The 19,705-nt window shown below is 40.0% G+C and overlaps 1 protein-coding gene across 8 annotated transcripts in view; it reads left to right on the top strand.

Moving 5' to 3' along the window:
- Positions 1–707: 707 nt before the first annotated feature.
- Positions 708–19,705, top strand: part of mef2aa (myocyte enhancer factor 2aa) — a 63,193-nt gene continuing 44,195 nt past the window's right edge. For 3 of the 8 annotated variants that reach the window (XM_085164465.1, XM_085164460.1, XM_085164464.1), the window contains exon 1: positions 5,142–5,326. The gene's annotated coding sequence lies outside the window, so the exon portion shown is untranslated. The other 5 variants (XM_085164462.1, XM_085164461.1, XM_085164467.1 and 2 more) reach the window with 5 other exon arrangements.

Below are 19,705 nucleotides of genomic sequence, written 5' to 3'. Positions count from 1 at the left end.
GAGGGGTTTTACAACTGTTGTTTTAATGAGCCTCAGATAATGAAATGTTATTTTAGATCCTTGTAGTCTGACTGCTGTCTTAGGAAATTGTGTGACTTTGAGTTCTGTTTGTGTTTTTCTCATTTACAACACAAGCATCTATTTCTTTCCTCGCGATCATAAGATAGATCAGACTTGACTTGTACGGCTTAATAAAGCTAGCTGCATGCATTTTTTAATTGGAGAGTGTCTGGGTCTATTTGTGGTCTGGCGCAATGTAAGTTGGAAATGCCAGCTGTCGGCATCAAAACCCTGCTGGAACAAACCATTATTTGGCATGTCCGTTCAGCTGGTTGAAATGCATCACTTGCTGTGTCATATGTGTAAAAAAATGCTGCTTAATTGATAAAGGCAAACAAACGTTTGATATATGAGAAAAATATTGTGTATTGTGACTTGTTTCACTCAAAAAATAAAAAACACTCTCATGAACTACATTAGCATTCACTCTTTAAAAAACTGTTTGTGTTAGAAAAAATAGTTTTTTGTTCTTATGATCCTTTTCACAGAGTAGGGGGTTTAAAAAAAAAGTCCTCAACACCTTCATCTATGAAGCTATGACTGACAGCTGTGGCTGGTCTAGAGAGCCGTGAGCCAAGCCCCATCACATAATGCATGCCCGACATGTCTATGTCCATCTGGGGTCCTACCCTTCAAACCACTGCCCCTTGCTCTGTGCAGGCAGAGAGACCAAGGGACAAGAGAAAGAACAGGGTGTGAAGACGGGCCTCGTAGGGCTCTGAGGGAAGCATCCAAAGCCAGCTGGTCTGGCTTTGAGGTAAATCAGTGGGTAGAGTGACACAAAGCAGCAGAAAGAAGACTTGTGGGCAGAACGGAAAGAAGAAAAAAGGAAAAGTCAATGCTTGCAGAAGGAAAGGTGGAGATCGGAACAGCAGGTTCTGTGAAGGCGCATGTAGAACAACAGGTAAGACACAGGTGTCACAAAGGGCTTGAAGTCCTCACACAGGATGTGAAGTGAAATGTGATGCTAATGTCATTTTAAGTTTTATCTCCCATCCAGGATAATATGGGTTGCACATAGCGTTTCATATATTAGTATTAATGCTTTTTATTGGATTAAACTGACACAGGTAATGCAGATCACTACAATGATGTTCTTCTGTATTCTTAATAGCAGAAGTTTTTGTTGTTGTTTGTTCTTTTTTGCTAGCCTCAGTTTGAGATGATGGTAACACACGTTAATGCAAAAGTGCTGCTAAGGTGATATCTTAGAACTTAGATATATAAGATATATAAGAACTAGGGGTGCAATGATACTCGTATCGATATTGAACCGTTCGATTCAGTGCTTTCGGTTTGGTATGCATATGTATTGAACATACAACATTTTTTATTTGTTTTATCAACTTTTCTTCTGACGATGCTGCCTGTGTTGAGAGCTCAGTGGATCTGCGTTCGACTACTCCGCCTAGGCTGCACTGTCGAGTGCAGATCCACTGAGCGCAGCACAAGCTAGCAAGACAGAAGCTAAGCTAGTTGCAACATGGCAACTACCTCAACGCTACCCGAAACTGAACCTCCCCCACCCTCATTCAGATCTGGCATTTGGAACTATCTTGGTTTTCATGTGAAGTATGACCCTGATGGTAAGTGCGTCATGGACAAAAGTAAAACAGTATGTCGGGTGTGCCACGCAATGCTCAATTTGTGGGAACTAGTGCGTTAGCGCAGTTAGCTTGGTAAGTGTTGACACTGTCCAGCCCCAAGCACTGGGCGATCCGCGGTAACTTGTTAACGGAGATTTGCCGCGTTATGGCGTTAATGTCATTTTAACGAGGTTAACGCTGACAGCACTAGTGGGAACACAACGAATATGACAGCACATTTACGCCAACATCATCCTAGTGCAAAGACAAGTGGAAGCAGACAAAAACAACAAGCACGCATGCTACAAACTTTACCTGAGCCATTTAGACAACCATTAGCACATGAGTCTCCTTATGGGGACCTGATATGTTTAATATGCTGCTGAGAATAAAGCCCAGAAGAAGCTTATAGTACAGCTTTTATTTTGGAAAGAGCCATTTCTCTGTAATAAACTCTCCTTTCCAAAGATGAGTGATTTCTTGATCAGATTGATTTGTTTTTTTCATTTTGTTGTTTCAGCAACATTAAATTTAAAAACTGTACTTTTGAGTTAAAATATATATTTATAATTTTAATAAATGATAAATTAAAAAGGCATGAACATTTTTTTGTATCGAAAAATATCGAACTGTGACACCAAAGTATTGAACCGAACCCAACCGTGAATTTTGTGTATTGTTGCACCCCTAATAAGAACCAGCTGGAACTCATAAAGGATCACGACAAAGCTGAAACAATGCTGATTTTTGTTTTGGTTATGAGATGTAATATTGTTGTACTAACAATGTAGTAGTACTATTGTTCTAATTGCAGAATACCACACATGAGACGCTAACAGATTCAGTCACTTTGAAAACATACATCATATATTGTGTAATATATTATACCACTTTTATATGCTACAATATATCAAAGAGGGTTGAACTTTTACCACAAAGACAAAATAAGAATACTTATTAAAGTACACAAAGTATATGTTCTTCTCTGTCTGGATAAAGAAAAGAAAAATATTTTCAAAGATAGATCTCGCACCAGCATTGTTATGATATAAGCACTGCTGGGTGCAAAATATTCATTTTTTGCTATTGACTACAATTTTCAGCCATCCACAAATTACAGGAAAGGCTTCAATGACTTCATCAAAGTGTAACAACTGCATGAATTGCTCATTAGACTAAAAGTACTTCAATATTTAACAAACAAAACAGAACAAAACAAAACTTGCTAACCCTGTCATGTGGTGCTTATAAATACATAGTAAATTTGGGAAACACACAAAAAATAATAATTAAATGGCCTCCCATGAAAGAACAACCAGAAATGTACGTTACCTGGCAATATGATGTTATGATTTAAAATACTAACATGATTGTCAGAATCAAATGGTAGGGCAGTGTAAATCAACAGCTGTAGATAGAATGGAAACATTATTACTCCCTTTTTGTTTAAGGACTTATTCTAAAATTTAATTTCATCAGTTTGGCTGTTTTTTGGGGGGGGTTTTTTTGCATGGAGGGAGACATCTTGAGGAAAGTCTTGAGAAAGACAGGGTTTCTTTAGTGCTGATCCAATTCAGTTTAGTAAGGTGGTGGTGGTGGCGTGTGCGTGCGTGTGTGTGTGTGTGTGGGGGGGGGGGGGGGGGGGGGGGAAATGTTGGAGCATATTCCAGGATACAGTGTGGACAGGTCACAAGTCCATGATAGAATGAAGTAAACTGATTTGCCATTTAATCTGTTAGTTTGCTGCTTCTTGGCCCAATTATTCCAAGGCTGTGACATTTTGTGTTTTAATAGTTTTTTTTAAGGTATGTTGACTTCTTGCTTTAAACTGCTTGCTTTAAGCTGGTCAGAGGGCCCGGTGGCGCCAGTGTCCGGCAGCCTCGCCTCTGTCAGTGCGCCCCAGGGCAGCTGTGGCTACAATGTAGCTTGCCATCACCAGTGTATGAATGTGTGTTTGAATGGGTGAATGACTGAATGTAGTGTAAAGCGCTTTGGGGTCCTTAGGGACTGAGTAAAGCGCTATACAAATGCAGGCCATTTACCATTTACCATTTTAAACTTATGAGGAATCAGGAGGTCCCAGGAACACTAAACACAGCCTTTCTTTTTACAGCTCAAACTAACTGGTGACTTAGATAACACAATGCACCTCAGACAAAACAAACACTAATCAACTTTGTACAAAACCCTCTCCATCATTCCTGAATAAGTATAAAATGTTTCATCATAGCACCATCAAACCATACAGTGTGTTTGCAGAGATACAAAATTGCTGCTCTGACTACCATTTCTAAAGTATTTAGAGGAAGTGAAAACATTCAGACACTGAAAGTTTGGTTACTCTTTGTGATCTAAAATTGATTTTATCAGCTTTATATTAATAAAAATGTGATTCTATTCCTTCACAAATAGATAATGTAGTTTAATGTGTAAAACTTTTGTGAGACTTCTGGGTTTCACTCTTAGAAAGACTGAGGATTCAGGAAGTGGATCTTTTAATAAAGCAGCAAAACCACAAAAGGATATCAAGGACATTCTTTCATTTATGTCTTTAATCTTGGAGGAGAAAAGGGTTATTATGCTAACAAATGTAATTATTTTAAAATGAATAATTAACTTGTGTGAGGCATAACCTGGCGTACCTTGTTAAGACAGAGTTTATGTTAACCTGCTGTTGGGTAGTAAGACATCAAGCAATAAATCTTATGCGATTTGTATAAAGTAAATTGTAGCTAGAATAGTTTCTTGGTAAATACAGTCCAAGTTCGCATTTAAAGTAGAAAAAAGGGTCCTTCTATTCAAGCTCCATTTCAAACCAGAAAGCCCTGTTAGCTTCAAACAGCTTTAAACTGCCACATTTAATCGTAATAGCCACTCATTTGTAAATTTGCTCCAGAATCAAGTCTATCAAATCCATAATAAACGCATAATTGCAAGAGAAAATGACACCTGCCTCCAAACGCCAGTATAAACAGCGGGGCGGGCCACTCGCCACTACAGCCCGTGCTAGCCACGCCTCCTGTGACGATGACCCCCGCAAATACACGTGACATGCCCGTATGGGAGTCACGAAGGTCCCGCCTTCCCGCTCCGATTAGCTGCTCACGGGGCGCTGCGAGTTTTCATCGGCCGACGGAACTGCCCTTCAAACTGAATTCCATCGCTGTTGTCTTAGAGATATGACGTCAAATGTAGTTTGTAATGAGGCCGAGACCAGCGAGTTCGGAAAAGTAGCTTTTTAAATAAAAATACGCCTTAAAGGAAGATGAATTGAGGACATGCTTCTAGAATTGTTTTCTTTGATTTTGCACAAATTTTTGAGGGGGTAGTTCCATGTCTGAAAATGAGCACAAAATGGATTAATGTTCACCTCACATGAATGTTCAAGTTTAAAAACAAAACACTGTTTAGACAGCTTGTAGTCTACATGTTTTGACGCTGTGTGTGTGAGAGAGAGAGTGGAGAGAGAGAGAGGGAGAGAGAAAGGAGGGAGTGGGGGGCAGAGGCAGTTCGTCAGATGAGGGGAGGAGTCTCACTGACAAGAGGGAGACTGGCTTTTCTGAGTTTGTCAGCTCCCCCTAAAATAGCAGTCAGCGTGTAAATGTGAACTGAAATTACGTTTATCCACTGGAGTCACCGATATAGAGTGTCTATATACAGCGACTGACTTGGGAGTAAAGGTGAGTAACGGAAATAGAAACAATGTTGCGGAGTGTGGCAGCGATACTGTAGCTACAGTGAGAGTGAGTGTAGAAAAGCGCAAGAGGGAGACGTAGAGTGGATTTGGGAGACATTAGGAGACATCTATCTATCGTATCCTAATAACATGTAGCTTTTGCGAGAAGACGGCGTAAAAAGTGGCGTCATTTAATATAAAGCACACTTGGTAATTAGTCGCTTTCCGTGTCGTAAAATACCCAAGTGTCGTGTTTTTGGGGGGGGGGGTGTAGCTAGACGCGCGCGCTGTTGATATCTGTCAATTGTTAAAAACTTTTATAGGACTCATCTCTAAGCCGGTAATAAGTTGTACTAGAAGCTCGACTACATGGTCGGTTTGTCAATTGTGAGTCTTAAAACTCACACAGATTCGGACTTGTTGTCCAGAGTGTGAAATGATTAGCCGTACTTTGTAAAACGGGCGAGTCTCCTGGGGAAAATAGTAATCAGTGTGTATATAATAACACTGTTGAGCCATCACACTGACAACATCAGGCGAGCTCACACGGTGACAGTGGTAATAAAAAAGTTGTCTGGCGTGAGTTTACTGCAGATTGTATGTTTTCTATAAACACCTAACCTTTAATAAAAAAAAGTAAAATAAAATACATTTTATGTATGCAGGGGTATTTTTTAATTTGTAGATGTACAGCATTATAACGTGAATAAAAAAAGTTTATAGAGCAATTGGCATGATAAAAGTCAAAGCAGGGGTAGTTGCCTATATTGTATATGTATACATATATGTACTATATATTTTCATAATTTGTTGAAATAGATGAAGGGATATGCGACTGGTTAAAACTGAAATATGCTCAGCCAAAGCGTGCCCAATCAAGTGAATTGATGTGAGATATTTTAGATGATCTTTGATGTTAAAGATTTCTCCCTGGTTAATAAGATCACTTGAAGGTGACACATTTTATGCATTTAAGTGACAGGCATAGTGACAGGGGCATCGCACCTTGAAGTTAAGCTGCATAAGGATCTTTGGCCAGCGGAGATTGTGCGAGAGAACCTTTGCTGCCTGGTGTTTCTTTGAATCTCTGGCACTCTGGTGACCTTAACCCCTGGCCAGAGTGGGAAATGGCCAACGGTAACCTGACCTTCTCAAATGTTTCTAGTGTATGCTACACCCTGCATAGCTCATTAATATTGCACAGAAGGAGTAGTTTTTATTCAGTTGGAACTGAAAATAAGACTTGAAATTGTCCTTATTTTATAAGCTCATTCATGAGTGGATCTACTGTGTGGTTGTGCTTCACATTTGAACGTATAAACTGCCTTTTGTGTGGATAAAACCCAGCAAAATTAAAGTTATGTTTTGCCGTGTTGAAAAAAAACCCCTCTGTATGTTGCATGCATATATAAAACGTGACTTTGTCTTTACCACAGTTGTAAATATTTTACTGCTTACAGTATATTACCCCCTTATCAGGTTGAACTAATGACAAATTTCATTGTTTTTCTAGGGGCACGAGTTGTTACAGCAGCATGAAAGGGTACTTGCATTTTCTCACTGTCCTTTTTGTGCTACCGCTACTCTGAAAGCATGCACGTTACCGTACCAGCTGGTTGCCAGTGATTTCTAAAGCAAAGCATTAAAGCACCCTCCAATCTGCAGTCATTAGCTTCTGTGCTGCCCCAGGCCTCGCCAGTAATGGGCCTTGTTGCTCATGATCTACATCACGTGAGCTCCTGTGTCTAATGTGTGGATGAGGAATTTTTTCATCGTGCTGAAATGAATATCATTTTAACAATTTATGTCATGTATTAGTCAAAGGAATGAGTATGAAGGCACCGATAGGGCTGCCGTAAATGTCTTTCTCACGTGCGCTGTGAACTGTTGCACTAACCTCAGAGACCTCAAATGTTTAATAGCGTCCATTAGACAAGCACACAGAAAGCTTTGATAATATGAGAGTTTTGTCCTGTATTTATTTAATCGTTATGGCTGGTATTGCACAATGACTACCAGTGTTTAGTAACTGTTTTAGCCTTGTTATATGGGATGTTTGTGTGCCCCTGCATGCCTGTGTAAATGTGCGTAAGCGCTTGTTTGCGTCTCAGCACAAGTTCTCAGTGGAAAGGGAGAAATGAGAGGTGGTGACGGTGCGAGGAATGGGCAGCTGCAGCATCTTTTACTGCACTCCTCATCCCACTTCAATCTCAGTGTCTCAGCTTCTCCTTCCAGGAGAAATGTGGAGTGTGTGGGCGAGTCGGATCTGCAATTAACGCCGGTTGTCAGAAGGAGAATGCTGGCGTTTACACGATGCCTCTGAATCACTGAGTGAAAGTCTTTTCTCCTTCACTCTCCTCCTCCCAGGACATTTTTTTTTTCAAGGAGGACAAAACAGCAGAGAGCTGAAAGCCAAGGATGCATTGAATAAAAAATAAGAGATAGAAGCTGAACATTCTTGGCCGGTTAAAGAGGATAGTGTTTCTCTGGTTGTTTGGTAAGCCAAGCTGTTCTTTTATGCTGCAGATTTCTTAAGAAAATTAAGGCCCTTATGGCTATTATAGTATTATACAGTGTAGTTTGATTGCTATATTTATTTTAAATTTCTTACATGGTTATTTATTTGTCTGTGTTTTGAATCCCTAGTGTTATTTTGTGAATCCTTGAAGTTGTGTCTATACCAGGCTAGTTATTAACTTTAAAGTCATTATACTGTGTTCTCTAGCACCCCCCCCCCCCCCCCCCCCCCCCCCCCCAACACCGCTCCAGCTGTGTGACTTGGTTTGGTCCGTTAAACTTGCTACAAGATACTGAGTCTGTTCACTGACAGCAATTAGGTTGAAGCGACACTTTTTTTTAACGCACAGTTGTCTTTTCTCTGTTTTTCTTCTTTTCACGGCTATCGTTCTTTTAAATTTGTGGTATGCTTTTTTTTCTTTGCAAGAACTTGAATTAATATCTATGTTTAAAAGAGTCAGATGCATAACAATAATCAGTCTTCCTAACTAAAACATCTTAGTGTGAGTCATTGTTTGTTGGAACTCCTTACTGGAGCTGTATCATCAGCATGGAGATTCCAGCGTTCCTCTGTGAGACCTGGAGGTTGGATGCAGAATCTTGAGCCTGGGAGATAATGTTTTAGGCTACAGCTAACTGTAGACTGCTCCCCATGGACTAATAATTGTTATTATAAATATATACATATAATTACTCATGTTTAGTTACATGTTTTCTTTTTCTTTTGTTAATGCTAATCAGATCACTCGTGTGTGATAAATTCTGGACTGTGGGAGTCACTATGGGTCTTTGGTTAGTGCCGGTGCCTTACTTTAAAGACAGAACATTCATGTGTTGTGACCGTGAACCACTGATATGGGCATGAACTAGCACTGGGTGACTGACAACAGCAACTTGTGTGAAGTATCTGACTGATTAAAATACACAAAATAAACTGAAATTTAATTAAGATATCGCAAAACTTGTGCTAAGGTGCTGATAAACAATATAAAATAATTTAAAAAAAAAAAAAATCATACCTCTTTGATTTAATGCTTACATTTAATTGACAGTTATAAACTATGTTCATTATCTCTAGTATTTTTTTTAAATCTCTATAACAGCTCAGAGGGTGAAGGCATTACTCACTGAGGTACTGTTTGTATAGCAAGACAGCTAGCAGTGACCTTTCAACTGTCCTGCCCTTGACTGAGACCTCTGGTGGTAAGCCACCCTTTTGGCTCACTCAGCACATGTGCTGCTGAGCAGGGCAGAGCAGCTTAAGGCCGCACCGTCTTTTCCTGTCTCTCCTGCTCTTTCAAACAAGGCCTGGCTGGAGGTCTCTTCACCTCTGCAACCTGGACCACACAGGAGACTCCGCAGGAAGATCCTCACACAGAGAAACACTGTAATGCTGTCAGCCCGCTTTTGCCACTGTAGCCTGTCAGTTTATTTGCATCCATAATGCAAGCAGACTATAATGGTGAAGAATCAAGCCTATAGTCTTAATGTTTTTTTGGTTTTTTTTAAATTATGCTATTGCTTTTTTTTAAACTCAGAATTTCTTGGTTTCTTGGGTTGTGGCTACTGTGTTAAGCATAAGCTGGCCTTGCACAGTTGGTGTGGTTTGGGAGGGTAGACTGTGGAAGCATGTGCTAGAGCAAAGGTGATGACTTTAACAAGTCAAATCATTTAACACCTTTAAGATGCCTCCTCTCGCCTCTTTGACTTTCTGGACTGCACGAAAAACCACAGAATCACACTGTGCTTCATTTCTGAAGTGAGTGAACCAAACTCAAAAGACGTAGAGCGAAAACACGTGCGTCCCGTGCTTTCAGTCAGTATTTTTCACCTTGTTTTCATCTTGTTGTCCTGCATGGAGACCTAATATTAGTCAGTGATGTAGCTAAACAATATCACGTACAAAACTAAGCTGAAGTTAAGAAAGACATGTCTTTGCTGAGTTGCATTTTAGCCGCATCTTAATGAGACTTTGAAAAACACATAAATCAAAGGAATATATTATAATATAATTTACTAGATCAAAAGATCTCCCATGATTGCTAATATACCCCACTGTATTGAATTACTCATGCTCTACTGTAGATCTTAAAAAGCCTCTCTCGCTGGAGATTTAACTTCTCTGTCTTTGTATAGAGTCGATGAAGTAGAAGCCTCATCAACAGACAAACAATTGAACTGTGTGCAAAGTAAAACTTTCTTCAAAGTCTGCTGTTGTCTAAGTGATGGAGGTGTTTACTGTGCTGTTAGAGAGGGCTAATATAGGCTCTTTGATTCATCAGTTACAGCCACTTAATCTAGACGTCCATTAGGTTACCAAAAATAAAAGTCGAATGCATTAAAAAGTGTTTATCAATGGCTGGTGTATTCATTACAGCTGTGAGACTTAGGTGTCACAGCTCATACACAAAGCCCATTGACTAAAAGTTCAGTAGCTTCTGGGAAGGAACAGTTGGATCTCCTGCAGCTGGACCGGCCCTGTGGCCAATTCATCTGCAGGAAGGAGGCCTTGTCTGTAATATCCTTGTTTTTCTGTCTGTCTGAGAAGCCTTGTGAACTAGAACAGCTGGGGGGGATGTGATTCCTCCTATTATTCTCCAGCACACATCAGCCATATGAACAGGGAAAGGAAGTGACCCCAGCCCCCTCTGCTCTGTGGAAGCTGCTCCGGTTCACCGCAGGGCTCTGACTTACAGTTTAAAGTTGTCTTCCTCTCTACTGTTTGAGCACAGCTATAGCACCATGAACATTGCACTGAGTTATGCATTTGAGCTTCCAAACCATTGTGCACTGAGTACGTTTTTCTGTAGATTCAGGATGATGAGATTGTCTTTTTTATGTTGCCCACTTAAGTTAAAGTGCAAGCCTGGCTGAGTTCAATAGTTACATATCATTTTAATTCTGAAATCATCCAGAAAATTAAATATTACTTTTTCTTTCTTGTACATAGTCAGGCCATGTTTTCTTCTTTTCTTTCTTTTTTTGCATTTTAATTCAGTCAAAACTTGTCCCTTTAAATCCAGGGCAGAAATGATTGTCTTTGCATCTCCAGTCTCCAAATCCCAGCTCTTCATAGTGTGACTGTGATTGCGAGTGAGGTGTTGAGTCTGCCCGCTGTTTGTGCGTCTGCCCGTCTGTCCTCTTCCTTTCTCCCAGTCCACTTTCCATCTGTGTGCTGTGGGCTGCCGATCTAGGTGAAAATAGTGTAGTGTTTCCACTGGCTGTTGCCATGCTGGATTCATGTCAGACTGGGTTGTTCTTTACTTTGTTTCAATCCTCCTCTGAACCTCTGTCACTGGTCCAGCTTACAGAGGTGTTCACAGCGGGTATTGCGATTAGGGAGGTCGGGATTCATCATGAGCCGCTGGCCCTGGGATAGAGGGCCTGAGGCAATTAGCTATTTGAAGCTGGGACACAGGACCAGAGCCTCTCCAGGAATCTTTCTGTTTCCTGGGGAGACAAGTTGTGCGAAGGCCTTTGGGGTCTTTCTGTCTTCCCCTTCTCTGTCTCTCTCTCTGTGCATGTTTGCACACAGTGTTCATGTGACAGCTAACACATATCATCTGATCTGGGAGAAACTGTAGGCTATAGCTCGTGAAATACCCATTTGATTATTTGCTCAGTGAATGATAATCATTCACGTCAATACATATCAGACTAGAATGGGCAGATCTGCCTTGCACATTTTCAGGAAAAGCCTTATTAAAACTGATGTTTACTGTCATTCACAAAAGCAAAGTGATAAAGTGAGTGATTATTAAAAATGAAAACTGTCACCCACTGTGACCTAAAGGAGCCTTAACAACATGAAGCACAATGACAAAATGATTTAGCAAAACCTACTTTTTTCTCTCACACTTCCATCATCTCTCAGCCATGTGGTTCAGAGAGACGAGTGAGTAGTTTCATTATTTTAAATGTAATATAAATGAAATGAAATGCATGAATCACAGGTCTGCATGCGGTCATTAAAAGACCAATTCTATAACATAAAATTATAAGAAAAAAAAAATCAGTGCTACTTTAGCTAGCCTTTTCACTGTTGTTATGACTCATGGCCATCCTCACTGCTCAGATTGCATAAACCTTTTATGTAATGGAACACTGTGGGAAAGAGGCATCGAGTGGAAGATAAAAATGGGAAGAGAAAATCAAATATTTATTCTGAGCTTTTTAATTTTTTTTCCCATTAAAAGCAGACATTCTCTGAAGACACCCAGTCACTATACCCCTAAACAATATGGACCCCCATGTATGTGTTCCAAAACATGCTTTTTATTTAGTAAAATCTTCATGTGGATTTCCAAATGCTGGTGGAGAATTGAATATCTAGAAGTTCTGTGTCTAATCTCGGTTCCCAGTGTTTAAAAAAGACATGTTGGGATTGGGTAAATGCGCTGCTGCTGAGACGCATTATGCATAACGCCCCTAATATCCTTACACTGTGGATTCCCCCTGGAGGAAGATCTTGGTTCATCTTTGCTGTTTACCATTTCTGAGTTGCGGTCTGTGCAACATCAAAAGGCTGCCATGACACTTAACACAGCTCACAGGCTTACTGGGAGGTTGGGGGGGGGGGGGGGGGGGGGGAACTATTGCTCCCTATGGGTTTGGCATTATTATTGTTCCCTGGTGAGAAGTCCATCTTATGATAGACAACCGTGCAAATGGACACATGCCATCATACCAAATCAGACCACAGAGCCACACTGTAATTCTATGCAAATTTATAAACCTCTAGGAGCATGCATGCATTAGATTTTATTATTCCATGTGTGTTTGTGTGTAACACAGTGAACAGAGCAATAAGCAACAAAAATAATGAAATACTGAAAAAAGGGAAATACTGAAAATACTTCATCAGTTAGAGCAAAGGGGTAACACAGGAAGTGTTTGTTTATATAATGTCCTCATTGCTAATGTGTCATGTTAAGACGATATCTTTTGAAGCTCATACAAAGTCACAGGGAGTATGGCGATGGAGGGATTTTGCTCAGATACACAATCTGTATTAACAGAGTTAATATGAGCTGAGCAGTTAGAGGTTAATATGTCAAGTGTGTTTAGGATGACATAATTTTTCATGACTTTAACATAGCACGACTGGCTGATTATAAATAATGTATACACATCAGGAGTTGAAAGGTTTCTTAAGCCAAATCATGGTGTGATACTATGGGAAATGCTGTTGCCTAAAGAAATTCCAAAATCTAGTTGAACACTTGGCCTCTGCAAATACAAATAGGAAAAAATGTTATAAAAACTCATACGGCGCCCCAGAGTCAATATCTGTACTACTGTTTAACATACTTTTAAACAGTAGTACAGTAGTACGGCTTTTTTCAGAAGCACTACTTGGCGCATAATGTGCCACTTCAACAGAGCAGTCTTGGTGGTTGGAGAACAGACTGCATGTAAAAAAGTGGGTGTAACCCATTCGTTTCTGGACTCCAATTTTTCTGCCTGTTGCCATCTGAAGTGATTATATGTAGATGAAAGAAGGGGGAAGAGCTAAGTTATCAGCTAATGTTAGCAAACTTGTTTTGGAAGCTACATCCATAGCCTTTATGGTCACAGATAAATACCTGCTAATTAGTTCTCAGTAACAGACAAACAAAACACTAGAATTTCATAACAGAGTGGTAGGCAAGTATACCACATAGAAAAGGACCAATGACGTGTCGCTTACCAGAAAGCTACAGCTGCCAGTTGGTATGGACATTTCCCAAATAATGCAATTTTTATTAGTAAAAAATATATATCACATTTTCAGGGGTTAAGGCTATAAAGAAACAGTTCTGTGGACTGTGATAAGGTTGGGCGATTGGACAAATTTATTGACTATTGACGACAGGCTGAGCCTTTCACCAGTCGTTTTTAGAAGAGCGATTTATTTATTTACCCATGAGTAAGTTTGCTAATAATGTAGGTTGAACGTAGGAGAAACAGTCAACGGAAAAAATAATAGCGCTGCTTTAATGGCACCATCTTGCAGCTGCGAGCAAATGCAGCCTCCTCAGGTGCACCCAAATGCAGCGATTTCTTTACTCAGACTTATAATAGAAAGGAAGGAAGAAAGAAAGAAAGGCAGTAGCCTATGTTCAGAAAAAAAAAAATTTAAATGAAAAAAAAAAATGACAATGGTGGGGAGAGAGAAACAAAGAGAAACTGGCTTTGTTTTTCAACTATAACTGTATTTACAGGCTGTTCCAGTGTTTATCTGTCCTACACACTCGACCAAACAACAAATACAAAATTAACCAAATAGTAAGTTAAAAATCAAAATGTCTCTTCCAGAGAGCATAAAAAAATGTTTTGACATAAAGTTAAGTCTTTTGTGTGATTTGTGGCATCTCAAATAAGTAAATAAATGAATAATCCAAAAAGTAGCTGTATTAATACTGAAACAAACAAGAAAAGAAAGTAAAATATTCCCTCCAAACAAAACTTATAAATTTTAAATGCGCAAGTCAGTCCATCAGTCCTGCACCAAAGTAGCAGGTTAGCACGGAAACTTAAAATGTAAGCATAGACAGTGAGTCCTGAAGGTATTTCCAGGTTGCTTGATTTAAAAAAGTGCCTTTGCACAGTAATTTTTCTTAATGATTTCTCAAGTTGGAGATTAAAAAAAAAAGCAGAACAAGACAAGTTTATTCGACCACCTGTCATTAAATCTAGAACACACAAATATCATGGAACTGTGTCAAAAATATATTTTTAAATTCAAAAATACTGCATTAGATTAACTGAATTCACATTTTTAAACCAACATTTAAACCATCACACTGGACTTCTCTGAGAAGTCAAAAATTAGCATAACATTCAACCACTAAAACTATTAAACTAATATTTCTGTGTAGAAATACAAGCAAATAATTGAAACTTGCAAATTAACCAAAAGATAATGATATACTTTACTATTTTTTCCAGCTTTTTTGTAAAATTGTAACAATAGCAACAATAAATCTATTTTAGCATAAAAATATAATTTTGATTAAAGAGCTTGCGTATACAGGTTAACCGTTAAAACATTGAAAAATGATTTTGGCAATTGCCAATTAATATAAGGTAGCTGTGGCATAAACCTAACATTGGGTCGTGGTCTAACGCAGCCTTTAATCTCAGTGTTTAAACACATTTTTCAAGTTGCTGAGAGCTTCAGGATGTCGGTAAGTTCTATTAAATAACCATCTGGAAAGCCGGGAACTAAAATGTTGAGCTCTGTAACTTAATAGTAATGGTAATATTTTAGAGGCAAATCCTTATGCTAACAGGACAATATAGCAACTTAACTGTATATCTATGTCATCAAGCACATCCATTTTTAATGAGATATAATTCATCATCCTGTCTGTGCATCGAAGAAGTTATCATGATCTTCTATGTTCATGAAAGTTTGACTCAAATATGCATCAAGGGATTTACCTTGAGGAGGAGAGTAGCTTTTCTACATGAAATGGATATAACTGTTAGGTGAGGGTCATCTCTTTATCCTTGAGAAACTGAGAATCCATTCATTGGCTGGGCTTGAAAACCTGACTGACGCAAATGGATCATTGGGAATAGAAGTGTCCCAGCAGTAATTATGTTACAACGCAGCTGCCGCACACTACCACACTACGACAGAGGTGGGTTGGGATGGGTGCGGGGTGCTTCTTTTAGTCTTGTTTCCCTTACATCTTTCCACATAGTTAACACAGTCATACTGTCTTCTGTCTCACACTCCCCTTCTCACTCTCTCTCTCTGTTGTTTTCTTTCTGTCTGTCTTTCATTGGCAAAAACTGCCGTCAAACCTAAACACACGTGAGCTGCAGTGGAAAGTTTCTGACTAACATTTATCCTGATCTGCTGACTGAATGTCTCATCCTTCTGTTAAATTACTCGTATAATGAGGAAAAAGTTGGTATCACATCACGTCACCTATTTGTCACTGTTGTCTTCCTGGCCTCTAGATCCCTACTGCCTATGCCTTGAAGCTAAAGCAAAATGTCTGTTTCATTTTTTTTTGTTCTATTCTCCAGGCCTCCGTGGCACTAAGTCAGTTAAAAAAGAGACATGAAATTAATGTAATGTCAATGGCGTTTTCTCACGAAACCCCAAGGCACTTAGTCAAAGTCACCTTGCATAGTCCTCTCATCCCCTGACAGTACTGCGAGAGTGAGATGGAGGATGTCTGTCTGCTAAGGTTGTCAGCATATGATGTCCTTCAGTTACAAGTTGTTATATCCACTCATCGTCATTCATATTTTGCAGATTGAATACGTGTCTGGTGTTTATCTGAAGAGCGACATCATTTCCACTCAGTCGTCTATACAGTATGCTGTAGCCCACAGTGAAGCGTATTCTCAGTGAGAACAAGTTCATCCTGTGGGGCTCTCTTTCCTTTTGATGTCATTTTGCAGGTGATAAGTAGCTTTCTGTCTCCTGGTCCCTGTCTTACACCACCATCCCCCAGCCCAAGCAAGGTGCTAGCAGCATGGAGGATTGTTTGAACTTGCATTGATCCATTGTGGGATTACAGCTGGGTCATTGGAGAGTTGGACTGAGCTTCCAGTCATCAGGGCAGATTAACCACTCGCTGTCTGCTTGGCTGCCATTTCAGTGCAGGCACTCACTGCTGGCTTTGTGACTGTCCCTACATGCAGGTCACTGTTTGCTTTTGAACAATGCATTTTTATACTTTCTTCATCGAATTAGCTTCAGACTGATTTAATATGCAGGGAAACATATTACCTAATGCAATAAGGCAAGAAACATTCTAACAGTGCTTAAATCTGTAAGCAACCTATGAAAGACTTGCCATTCCTGATTTCAGTCTCAGTATTTTGGCCTGCAGGATCTTCTTTAGTGCAAACTGTATGAATTTTGTTTTTAACACGTTCAAGGTGTTCATATCATAAGCATTTTAGCCTTTCCTTGAAATGATATTCAGATCTCTCCTGTGTGAGAAATGTCACCCCCAAGCTATGCTTTACAGAGGAAGGGGAAGTGCTGCAGAAAGTCCATGTTTTGCAGACTGCCCCACCTCTCTACATCTCTCAAAGCCTCCTTTTTCACTTTTTTGTTCACATGCCCTTGCGATAGCTCATGTTAATTATGTCTCATTAGTTGCCTTGGAAACTGAGGTGAGGGAATGTATAACATGAGTTTAAAGAAAGGGAGAATTAAAAAGAGACGAAGAAAAATAAATCATGAGAAATGGCATGAAAGAATAAAAAAAAGAAAGAAGGGGGAGGGCAAAAAAAAAGGGGGGGGGGGATAGAGAAAGTGGTTGTTAAAGGATCAGCCGTGTGTCAGATTAGCATCAGGAGACATTAACACTAGTGATGCTGCTGGGGCCACAATACTGCCTTTCACTGCTGGAGAGGGAGATAAGCGCACTCTCACAAAAGGGAAGAGGGAGAGAGTGTGAGAGGGCTGGCTTGCCTCCACTCCCCTCAGGCCAACAGCCCCATTTACAGGTACAGCACCTCCTGATTAAAGCGAGAACAAAGAGGTGGATGTTCATTTCCTACTGCGCTGGTGTCAAGGCGCCATTGAAACAAATTGGTAAAACTGTGGATTTAGGCCGCTTCGCTTTATGTCTTCAGTCTGCCAGAAGCTAATCATAACCGAGCCACAATGTTGACACTTTGAGTTTGATACACTTAAGAACGTCGTCATGGATTATTTCACAGAATCTGTGTGTCAATGCACATCAGATTACCGCGTGAGGCTGTTGCATGCTCGGGAATGTACTTCTGTCTTAATCATGTTGTTTATATATTAACTTGAGTTGTGAGCACCGTGATTCATTCTTATGTAACCATTGGAGTGTTTGAATAACTAGAAAAGGCCTCTGCCTGCTAATTGTAAAGTGAGTGGCCAAAAGCATCCTGTGCACGTCGTCCGGCCTGTGTAATGACCCTTACAGTAAACACAGTAAACAGACAAGGCAAAGCCACGAGAGATGAGCCTCTGTTGTTTAGTCTTCGACTTACATTCAGGATGATAATAAGGGGAAGGATCAGAAGGGAGGGTATCCCCAAGGTGGTCCCTCCCTTTCTTCCTCCCCACTGCCTTGCCCCGCTCCCTCTGTCTCCCCTGCAGAGGGGCACTTTGAAAGGTCCTGAATAACAGGAAGTCGAGGGGCAGGAAGTTAAGTTTTGTCTGCCCACGGCCTGTGGTAGGATACTGAGGCTAACTCTGCCTTGCACAGGAAGTGCAACTGTCACGGCTATGCTTAAGACTTTGGCTGCTGTCCATCACCTTCAAAGAAGTTGAAGCGCGCTTGCTGCGTATAGCTAAATATGGTGGGTACGTCTTTAACACAAGCCACATAGGATGAATCTTCAAAATCTTTTTTGACACATTCTTATTACATTATGACGTTTGAGATGTTGAGTGAAAAAAAAGTTTGTAGTTTATAAGCTTCGTTACGGACTAACTTCATAGCGCTGGCCTCGTTCATTAGGTACATCTCACAACAGAAATGTAATTTTATGTTACCTTTTATATAGGGCAGCAGAGGAGAGAGTAATGGTTCAACTTTGTGTGGAATGAGCGCAGGCTTACAAGGAGGGAGGGAGGAGGCTGGATCCAGTAATTACACTGGGAATTGAGCATGTTTTATTGATTGTGAAAGGGCTAGACCTGTCACCAAGCCTCCCAGTGTCTCAGTGGTCCGTCTTAAGGGAGGAGGAGGAGGACTAGCATTCTTGTCAGTTGACCAGTGTCGCACCTCATCACAGAGGATCGCTGCGGCTCTGTTAATAAACAACTGCAATGCTTAGTCACTTGTATAGGCATGGCATATTCTAAAACTGCGTGTTTGTTTAACAGCAGGTATAGTAGGGGATGCCATATTGACTTTATGTCAAGCTGTGGCCGTTGCTACAGTGACATGTTCTCTGCACATTGATTTATGTGTTACAAATGTTTGGTAAGCATCTTTCAGAAGTGCTGGATTGGTTTATATCAAAGTGAACCAGGTGTGTCACATCAAGGTCTCTGTAATGTAGTGCTGTTATACAATGTGCTGTTTTGTGTGCACAAACTAAAGCTTCTCCTAAATGCAAAATCATTTAGTATATGTGTGGCTTTTCATGAAAAAGCTCGAGGTAATGTTGGATTCACAGTAGATATGGTTTCTGTACGTGGAGGCAGCCATTCAGATATGTGGGTTTGTAGAAATGTTTCCTGCAGTGTCTTTATGAAACTGCAACATTACAATGCATCAACCTCATAATGACAGACAGCCAAGAAGAGCAAAAAATGTAATGCTGGAAAAACTAACACTAAAGCTAACATTAGTGAGCCGCATGAGTCATTTCTAGTTTTACAGAACTGGAAGCCTTGCACTATCTTCCAATCAGATTATTGTGCAGCACATGCAGAAGGCAGAGAAGAATAAGTGGTAGTATTAAACACACGATCTTCTGGCTGTAAATCAACAAACCAGATTAGAAAAGTGTATTTAATATGGAACTTTGATGCTAATCCATTCACCTCGGTCACTATCAACACCGTTCATCCATTTCCATGCATCTTTGTGCAAACAAGGTGATTTTATCTTCTTCGTCTACTTTGCTACTATCCACAGAATGTTTTATAATTTACTGAGTGAAACCTTTTGCAGCTGGTAAAGGACCAATGTGTATTATTTAGTGGCCACTTGCAGTGAAGGTAAGATAACAAAAACCCAGTTATCATTTTAAGGTAATTTTACACAAATTAAAACACTCAAATCGCTGCCAGTAGACTTCCACTAAATCACTCTGCTGGAAAGAAAGAGGTTTTATTGTTGACAGTGAGTTTACAGGAGACAGCTGCGTGACTATACTGTACATTTTTTCTAAGGTGGGCTCATAGCCTCATATGGTATCC

Source organism: Neolamprologus multifasciatus, chromosome 7, assembly GCF_963576455.1.
Source record: "Neolamprologus multifasciatus chromosome 7, fNeoMul1.2, whole genome shotgun sequence".
Taxonomy (NCBI): Eukaryota; Metazoa; Chordata; class Actinopteri; order Cichliformes; family Cichlidae; genus Neolamprologus; species Neolamprologus multifasciatus.
The sequence above is the reverse complement of the archived record's forward strand: the minus strand, read 5'-3'. Positions and strand labels throughout refer to the sequence as shown.